This window comes from Argiope bruennichi, chromosome 10, assembly GCF_947563725.1.
Source record: "Argiope bruennichi chromosome 10, qqArgBrue1.1, whole genome shotgun sequence".
Classification (NCBI taxonomy): Eukaryota; Metazoa; Arthropoda; class Arachnida; order Araneae; family Araneidae; genus Argiope; species Argiope bruennichi.
Window position 1 is genome coordinate 113,487,206 of NC_079160.1, and position 7,895 is coordinate 113,495,100.

Consider the following 7,895-nt stretch of genomic DNA (forward strand, 5'->3'; position numbering starts at 1 on the left):
CGTGGTTTAGATCCACGGACCTCTGGGTTATGGGCCCAGCACGCTTCCACTGCACCACTCTGCTCGCGAAGCGATTGACAATCAAGCGTCTTGAAAATTGAAAAATCGAAGACGGGAATAGAGAGAGTGTATTACAATATTTTCTCCTAAAATGGATATAATGAAGTAAGAATTAATACCGAGTTATTTAAATTTTCTACATCGCACGAAACGGAGACATTTAATAACATTAATTAGCAGAGAGTGGTTTCCATCCACTCACCTCTGGGTTATGGGCCCAGCACGCTTCCACTGCGCCACTCTGCTCGCGAAGCGATTGACAATCAAGCGTCTTGAAATTTGAAAAATCGAAGACGGGAATAGAGAGAGTGTATTACAATATTTTCTCCTAAATTGGTTATAATGAAGTAAGAATTAATACCGAGTTATTTAAATTTCTGACATCGCACGAAACGGAGACATTTAATAAAAATAATTAGGAGAGCGTGGTTTCGATCCACTCACCTCTGGGTTATGGGCCCAACACGCTTCCACTGCGCCACTCTGCTCGCGAAGCGATTGACAATCAAGCGTCTTGAAAATTGAAAAATCGAAGACGGGAATAGAGAGAGTGTATTACAATATTTTCTCCTAAATTGGTTACAATGAAGTAAGAATTAATACCGAGTTATTTAAATTTTCTACATCGCACGAAACGGAGACATTTAATAAAATTAATTAGCAGAGCGTGGTTTCGATCCACTCACCTCTGGGTTATGGGCCCAGCACGCTTCCACTGCGCCACTCTGCTCGCGAAGCGATTGACAATCAAGCGTCTTGAAAATTGAAAAATCGAAGACGGGAATAGAGAGAGTGTATTACAATATTTTCTCCTAAATTGGTTATAATGAAGTAAGAATTAATACCGAGTTATTTAAATTTTCTACATCGCACGAAACGGAGACATTTAATAAAATTAATTAGCAGAGCGTGGTTTCGATCCACTCACCTCTGGGTTATGGGCCCAGCACGCTTCCACTGCGCCACTCTGCTCGCGAAGCGATTGACAATCAAGCGTCTTGAAAATTGAAAAATCGAAGACGGGAATAGAGAGAGTGTATTACAATAATTTCTCCTAAATTGGTTATAATGAAGTAAGAATTAATACCGAGTTATTTAAATTTCTGACATCGCACGAAACGGAGACATTTAATAAAATTAATTAGCAGAGCGTGGTTTCGATCCACGGACCTCTGGGTTATGGGCCCAGCACGCTTCCACTGCGCCACTCTGCTCGCGAAGCGATTGACAATCAAGCGTCTTGAAAATTGAAAAATCGAAGACGGGAATAGAGAGAGTGTATTACAATATTTTCTCCTAAATTGGTTATAATGAAGTAAGAATTAATACCGAGTTATTTAAATTTCTGACATCGCACGAAACGGAGACATTTAATAAAAATAATTAGCAGAGCGTGGTTTCGATCCACTCACCTCTGGGTTATGGGCCCAACACGCTTCCACTGCGCCACTCTGCTCGCGAAGCGATTGACAATCAAGCGTCTTGAAAATTGAAAAATCGAAGACGGGAATAGAGAGAGTGTATTACAATATTTTCTCTTAAAATGGATATAATGAAGGAAGAATTAATACCGAGTTATTTAAATTTCTGACATCGCACGAAACGGAGACATTTAATAAAATTAATTAGCAGATCGTGGTTTCGATCCACGAACCTCTGGGTTATGGGCCCAGCACGCTTCCATTGCGCCACTCTGCTCGCGAAGCGATTGACAATCAAGCGTCTTGAAAATTGAAAAATCGAAGACGGGAATAGAGAGAGTGTATTACAATATTTTCTCCTAAAATGGATATAATGAAGTAAGAATTAATACCGAGTTATTTAAATTTTCTACATCGCACGAAACGGAGACATTTAATAACATTAATTAGCAGAGAGTGGTTTCCATCCACTCACCTCTGGGTTATGGGCCCAGCACGCTTCCACTGCGCCACTCTGCTCGCGAAGCGATTGACAATCAAGCGTCTTGAAATTTGAAAAATCGAAGACGGGAATAGAGAGAGTGTATTACAATATTTTCTCCTAAATTGGTTATAATGAAGTAAGAATTAATACCGAGTTATTTAAATTTCTGACATCGCACGAAACGGAGACATTTAATAAAAATAATTAGCAGAGCGTGGTTTCGATCCACGGACCTCTGGGTTATGGGCCCAGCACTCTTCCACTGCGCCACTCTGCTCGCGAAGCGATTGACAATCAAGCGTCTTGAAAATTGAAAAATCGAAGACGGGAATAGAGAGAGTGTATTACAATATTTTCTCCTAAATTGGTTACAATGAAGTTAGAATTAATACCGAGTTATTTAAATTTCTGACATCGCACGAAACGGAGACATTTAATAAAATTAATTAGCAGATCGTGGTTTCGATCCACTCACCTCTGGGTTATGGGCCCAGCACGCTTCCACTGCGCCACTCTGCTCGCGAAGCGATTGACAATCAAGCGTCTTGAAAATTGAAAAATCGAAGACGGGAATAGAGAGAGTGTATTACAATATTTTCTCCTAAATTGGTTATAATGAAGTAAGAATTAATACCGAGTTATTTAAATTTCTGACATCGCACGAAACGGAGACATTTAATAAAATTAATTAGCAGAGCGTGGTTTAGATCCACGGACCTCTGGGTTATGGGCCCAGCACGCTTCCACTGCACCACTCTGCTCGCGAAGCGATTGACAATCAAGCGTCTGTAAAATTGAAAAATCGAAGACGGGAATAGAGAGAGTGTATTACAATACTTTCTCCTAAAATGGATATAATGAAGTAAGAAATAATACCGAGTTATTTAAATTTTGTACATCGCACGAAACGGAGATATTTAATAAAATTAATTAGCAGAGCGTGGTTTCGATCCACTCACATCTGGATTATGGGCCCAGCACGCTTCCACTGCGCCACTCTGCTCGCGAAGCGATTGACAATCAAGCGTCTTGAAAATTGAAAAATCGAAGACGGGAATAGAGAGAGTGTATTACAATATTTTCTCCTAAATTGGTTATAATGAAGTAAGAATTAATACCGAGTTATTTAAATTTCTGACATCGCACGAAACGGAGACATTTAATAAAATTAATTAGCAGAGCGTGGTTTCGATCCACGGACCTCTGGGTTATGGGCCCAGCACGCTTCCACTGCGCCACTCTGCTAGCGAAGCGATTAACAATCAAGCGTCTTGAAAATTGAAAAATCAAACACGGGAATAGAGAGAGTGTATTACAATATTTTTTCCTAAAATGGATATAATGAAGGAAGAATTAATACCGAGTTATTTAAATTTCTGACATCGCACGAAACGGAGACCTTTAATAAAATTAATTAGCAGAGCGTGGTTTCGATCCACGGACCTCTGGGTTATGGGCCCAGCACGCTTCCACTGCGCCACTCTGCTCGCGAAGCGATTGACAATCAAGCGTCTTGAAAATTGAAAAATCGAAGACGGGAATAGAGAGAGTGTATTACAATATTTTCTCCTAAATTGGTTACAATGAAGTAAGAATTAATACCGAGTTATTTAAATTTCTGACATCGCACGAAACGGAGACATTTAATAAAATTAATTAGCAGAGCGTGGTTTCGATCCACTCACCTCTGGGTTATGGGCCCAGCACGCTTCCACTGCGCCACTCTGCTCGCGAAGCGATTGAAAATCAAGCGTCTTGAAAATTGAAAAATCGAAGACGGGAATAGAGAGAGTGTATTACAATATTTTCTCCTAAATTGGTTATAATGAAGTAAGAATTAATACCGAGTTATTTAAATTTCTGACATCGCACGAAACGGAGACATTTAATAAAATTAATTTGCAGAGCGTGGTTTCGATCCACGGATCTCTGGGTTATGGGCTCAGCACGCTTCCACTGCGCCACTCTGCTCGCGAAGCGATTGAGACTCAAGCGTCTTGAAAATTGAAAAATCGAAGACGGGAATAGAGAGAGTGTATTACAATATTTTCTCCTAAATTGGTTACAATGAAGTAAGAATTAATACCGAGTTATTTAAATTTCTGACATCGCACGAAACGGAGACATTTAATAAAATTAATTAGCAGATCGTGGTTTCGATCCACGGACCTCTGGGTTATGGGCCCAGCACGCTTCCACTGCGCCACTCTGCTCGCGAAGCGATTGACAATCAAGCGTCTTGAAAATTGAAAAATCGAAGACGGGAATAGAGAGAGTGTATTACAATATTTTCTCCTAAATTGGTTATAATGAAGTAAGAATTAATACCGAGTTATTTAAATTTCTGACATCGCACGAAACGGAGACATTTAATAAAATTAATTAGCAGAGCGTGGTTTAGATCCACGGACCTCTGGGTTATGGGCCCAGCACGCTTCCACTGCACCACTCTGCTCGCGAAGCGATTGACAATCAAGCGTCTGTAAAATTGAAAAATCGAAGACGGGAATAGAGAGAGTGTATTACAATATTTTCTCCTAAAATGGATATAATGAAGTAAGAAATAATACCGAGTTATTTAAATTTTGTACATCGCACGAAACGGAGATATTTAATAAAATTAATTAGCAGAGCGTGGTTTCGATCCACTCACATCTGGATTATGGGCCCAGCACGCTTCCACTGCGCCACTCTGCTCGCGAAGCGATTGACAATCAAGCGTCTTGAAAATTGAAAAATCGAAGACGGGAATAGAGAGAGTGTATTACAATATTTTCTCCTAAATTGGTTATAATGAAGTAAGAATTAATACCGAGTTATTTAAATTTCTGACATCGCACGAAACGGAGACATTTAATAAAATTAATTAGCAGAGCGTGGTTTCGATCCACGGACCTCTGGGTTATGGGCCCAGCACGCTTCCACTGCGCCACTCTGCTCGCGAAGCGATTAACAATCAAGCGTCTTGAAAATTGAAAAATCGAACACGGGAATAGAGAGAGTGAATTACAATATTTTTTCCTAAAATGGATATAATGAAGGAAGAATTAATACCGAGTTATTTAAATTTCTGACATCGCACGAAACGGAGACCTTTAATAAAATTAATTAGCAGAGCGTGGTTTCGATCCACGGACCTCTGGGTTATGGGCCCAGCACGCTTCCACTGCGCCACTCTGCTCGCGAAGCGATTGACAATCAAGCGTCTTGAAAATTGAAAAATCGAAGACGGGAATAGAGAGAGTGTATTACAATATTTTCTCCTAAATTGGTTACAATGAAGTAAGAATTAATACCGAGTTATTTAAATTTCTGACATCGCACGAAACGGAGACATTTAATAAAATTAATTAGCAGAGCGTGGTTTCGATCCACTCACCTCTGGGTTATGGGCCCAGCACGCTTCCACTGCGCCACTCTGCTCGCGAAGCGATTGAAAATCAAGCGTCTTGAAAATTGAAAAATCGAAGACGGGAATAGAGAGAGTGTATTACAATATTTTCTCCTAAATTGGTTATAATGAAGTAAGAATTAATACCGAGTTATTTAAATTTCTGACATCGCACGAAACGGAGACATTTAATAAAATTAATTAGCAGAGCGTGGTTTCGATCCACGGATCTCTGGGTTATGGGCCCAGCACGCTTCCACTGCGCCACTCTGCTCGCGAAGCGATTGACACTCAAGCGTCTTGAAAATTGAAAAATCGAAGACGGGAATAGAGAGAGTGTATTACAATATTTTCTCCTAAATTGGTTACAATGAAGTAAGAATTAATACCGAGTTATTTAAATTTCTGACATCGCACGAAACGGAGACATTTAATAAAATTAATTAGCAGATCGTGGTTTCGATCCACGGACCTCTGGGTTATGGGCCCAGCACGCTTCCACTGCGCCACTCTGCTCGCGAAGCGATTGACAATCAAGCGTCTTGAAAATTGAAAAATCGAAGACGGGAATAGAGAGAGTGTATTACAATATTTTCTCCTAAATTGGTTATATTGAAGTAAGAATTAATACCGAGTTATTTAAATTTCTGACATCGCACGAAACGGAGACATTAAAAAAAAATAATTAGCAGAGCGTGGTTTCGATCCACTCACCTCTGGGTTATGGGCCCAGCACGCTTCCACTGCGCTACTCTGCTCGCAAAGCGATTGACAATCAAGCGTCTTGAAAATTGAAAAATCGAAGACGGGAATAGAGAGAGTGTATTACAATATTTTTTCCTAAAATGGATATAATGAAGGAAGAATTAATACCGAGTTATTTAAATTTCTGACATCGCACGAAACGGAGACCTTTAATAAAATTAATTAGCAGAGCGTGGTTTCGATCCACGGACCTCTGGGTTATGGGCCCAGCACGCTTCCACTGCGCCACTCTGCTTGCGAAGCGATTGACAATCAAGCGTCTTGAAAATTGAAAAATCGAAGACGGGAATAGAGAGAGTGTATTACAATATTTTCTCCTAAATTGGTTATAATGAAGTAAGAATTAATACCGAGTTATTTAAATTTCTGACATCGCACGAAACGGAGACATTTAATAAAATTAATTAGCAGAGCGTGGTTTCGATCCACTCACCTCTGGGTTATGGGCCCAGCACGCTTCCACTGCGCTACTCTGCTCGCAAAGCGATTGACAATCAAGCGTCTTGAAAATTGAAAAATCGAAGACGGGAATAGAGAGAGTGTATTACAATATTTTCTCCTAAATTGGTTATAATGAAGTAAGAATTAATACCGAGTTATTTAAATTTTCTACATCGCACGAAACGGAGACATTTAATAAAATTAATTAGCAGAGCGCGGTTTCGATCCACTCACCTCTGGGTTATGGGCCCAGCACGCTTCCACTGCGCTACTCTGCTCGCAAAGCGATTGACAATCAAGCGTCTTGAAAATTGAAAAATCGAAGACGGGAATAGAGAGAGTGTATTACAATATTTTTTCCTAAAATGGATATAATGAAGGAAGAATTAATACCGAGTTATTTAAATTTCTGACATCGCACGAAACGGAGACATTTAATAAAATTAATTAGCAGAGCGTGGTTTCGATCCACTCACCTCTGGGTTATGGGCCCAGCACGCTTCCACTGTGCTACTCTGCTCGCAAAGCGATTGACAATCAAGCGTCTTGAAAATTGAAAAATCGAAGACGGGAATAGAGAGAGTGTATTACAATATTTTTTCCTAAAATGGATATAATGAAGGAAGAATTAATACCGAGTTATTTAAATTTCTGACATCGCACGAAACGGAGACCTTTAATAAAATTAATTAGCAGAGCGTGGTTTCGATCCACGGACCTCTGGGTTATGGGCCCAGCACGCTTCCACTGCGCCACTCTGCTTGCGAAGCGATTGACAATCAAGCGTCTTGAAAATTGAAAAATCGAAGACGGGAATAGAGAGAGTGTATTACAATATTTTCTCCTAAATTGGTTATAATGAAGTAAGAATTAATACCGAGTTATTTAAATTTCTGACATCGCACGAAACGGAGACATTTAATAAAATTAATTAGCAGAGCGTGGTTTCGATCCACGGCCCTCTGGGTTATGGGCCCAGCGCGCTTCCACTGCGCCACTCTGCTCGCGAAGCGATTGACAATCAAGCGTCTTGAAAATTGAAAAATCGAAGACGGGAATAGAGAGAGTATATTACAATATTTTCTCCTAAAATGGATATAATGAAGGAAGAATTAATACCGAGTTATTTAAATTTCTGACATCGCACGAAACGGAGACATTTAATAAAATTAATTAGCAGAGCGTGGTTTCGATCCACGGACCTCTGGGTTATGGGCCCAGCACGCTTCCACTGCGCCACTCTGCTCGCGAAGCGATTGACAATCAAGCGTCTTGAAAATTGAAAAATCGAAGACGGGAATAGAGAGAGTGTATTACAATAATTTCTCCTAAA

At 40.0% G+C, this 7,895-nt stretch overlaps 1 non-coding gene across 1 annotated transcript; it reads right to left on the minus strand.

Moving 5' to 3' along the window:
* Nucleotides 1-7,494: 7,494 nt before the first annotated feature.
* On the minus strand, nt 7,495-7,566 carry Trnam-cau (transfer RNA methionine (anticodon CAU)). The gene has a single exon. It is a non-coding gene; the product is annotated as a tRNA-Met (tRNA).
* Between the last annotated feature and the right edge of the window lie 329 nt (nt 7,567-7,895).